Genomic DNA, 2564 nt, shown 5'->3' with positions numbered 1-2564 from the left:
TGATAATATTAAAAGTGTGGTAGTAAGTTAGATGGACAAAAAATATTTTCTTCATTTCCTCATTTGTCCTCTAGAGTTAAGTATGATGTTAGTAGATCAAACATTTGCTGAGCTATAGCCTTGCTTTTTGTTTGGTGGTTCTCTGCATCATTTTAATAGGCTCTAATAAAGAAAAATCTCTACACAGCTGGATAGTGTAGTGCATTACTACCTTTGGAATGATAGTTGCGAGTTTGATTCCCATCTGGTATCCAGTAAGGGTCCTGGCTAGACCCCCCGTGCTAAAACCAAGCCCTGGAATGGTGCGGCTATGTTTAAATTGAGCTGATAAGCTTTGTGGCGCTTGCTCTGAAAGTCAGCCAAATGGTGAAGATTCAAAGAAATGTGAGTGAAGTTTCAAACCTTTCAATAAAATCCAATATCGTACTCTCATCATTCAAAATGGCAAGCTGACATGTCATTCCACACTATTAGCCAACGCAAAAGTGTTTAACATTTTTTCTTTATGTTTAGCATAAATATAATTTACCTTACTGAGACATCCTCCTGGGAGACGAATGGACTCATTTTTTGCACTGCAGTAGAATCGTTTCCTGAGACCATGTATCAAGATTAGGATTTGCTGTGACAGATGAAAGCCTTTGAATAGCAGAAATCCATAAAACAGCTTTTGTGAAGCTTGGTCTCAAGATCACTTGTGCCAATTTTGGCAAATGTTAAAAAACTGAAACTTGGTGAAAGCAATTAGGGAGCTGTTACCAATCACTGTGCCAAATTTTAAATCTGTTGACCATGTGGTTCTAGGGGGTACAACAGACTGCAACAGCAGAAGAAGAAAGGGAAAGAGGATGATGGTGAAAAGAAACACTATGGGTGACTTGGCTGCTTGGCCTCAGTTATTTGCTAGTATTCTCTGGCCATTGAGTCATTAATATCCAGCTTAAGAAAAGAAAGGCTAGTCTAGCCAAAGTTAGCAATCAATCCCTGCAAATAAATCAACTGACAAGAGTTTAGAAGACCTCCAAATCAGCGATCAGGTTCACTTGACCTAAAACAAAGGAAAGTTACAGGGTTTCAACAACAGGTGCATTTGACTCCAGTTTTCAAAGTGTCTCCTTTTCAGTTTTAACAGCACCTGCTCTTGCTTTTGAAAACTTTTCTTTTTTTTTCCAGATCAAGTGATCCTGTTTCCAGCAGTTACCCAGAGCAACACTAAAAGCCACCCAACCCAAGAACAACCGGGAAACATTAACTGGCCGCTCCGCTACCCACTAATGGATCGGACCCATTTCATCAGCAATCTGACATTTAATGAATATATATTTTATCTTCCCGTGCCAGTTATCGGAATGTCCTCCCCGTTCCGAGAAATGGTCGTCCTGGGACTCTTTTGAACGGACCTTTTTTCCTTCGACTGGCACCTGTACGCCAATCACACTCACTGCAACTGGCCACAATCTTCCCTTGTTTTTTCCTCTTCTCTCTCTGTCTTCAATATGGTTCATGGATTAATAATTCATGGCCAGTTATTAGGGCCAGTTCAATAGGAGATCTGCTGATGGAGGGTCGGCGCTCTGCGAGCGTGCCCGGAGGGATGCTGCGTGTTGTTGTGTCAGCCCCCATCTGCCAGAATGCAATAAGGCAAACAATGGAGGCCTTGATTTCCACCAGCAGGCCCATAATCTTTAAATGGCTATTAGCTGAAGAGTGCAACCAGTCAATAACCGACAAAATCCTTTTAAAAGCTCTCTCCCTCTTTCTCTCTCTTTCATTCTTCCCTCTCTCTTTCTGTCCTTCTCCACTCCTTTTAAGCTCCTTATTTCTCCATCTCTCAATCTTTTTATTCTCTTCTGTTTCTGGTCAAATTAGGACACAGTACATAGTATAAAACTCCCATAGTGTGATGGTTTTTATGTATTGCCAGCAGTGTCAGGTGGAGCCAGTACCAATAGTAGTGGCAAAATGAGGATAAGTGAGGTCAAACTCCATTTTTAAAGGTGCTACATACACATTGGAGCATCAGCACCTCAATCCAAAACAAATTGGCTCCACTTCCCCCTTACCCTCATGTTAAATTTAAAAGGTAAGGCAGCCACTATCACCTACCCATTGTAGCACTGTAAAATACTTTGAATTGCATGGATATTTAAGTCATTAGATGCTTAGACTACCATGTGCAGATGTTATGTTGCCTCTGCTCTCTGTTTCACCATGCATATCTCCGTTGATTGTGTGGGTCTGCTTCATGGAGCAGAGGACAGATAAACATGATGAAACTGAGAGCAGAGGAGAGCAGCAAAACAACAGCAGCAGCTTCCAGCTGAGCTAAAATCCAGCTATTGTATGTGAATGAAATAAATAACATGAAGTAAACATGTATTGGGAGAACTAGCGCAGTGCTCCAGAACACTGAATTGCTTTTAGTTTAACTTTAATATCTTTCTAAACGGCACGATGGCCATTAGTTTTAAAAGAACTGACTCACACATAATAACAGTCACATGCAGCCTGATCATCTATTAAACAGAGAGGCTCGGATTACAATACACAGAGAAGTATGACTT

This window comes from Simochromis diagramma, unplaced genomic scaffold, assembly GCF_900408965.1.
Source record: "Simochromis diagramma unplaced genomic scaffold, fSimDia1.1 OVJJ01000585.1, whole genome shotgun sequence".
NCBI classification, from domain to species: Eukaryota; Metazoa; Chordata; class Actinopteri; order Cichliformes; family Cichlidae; genus Simochromis; species Simochromis diagramma.
This window is presented reverse-complemented; position numbering follows the sequence as displayed.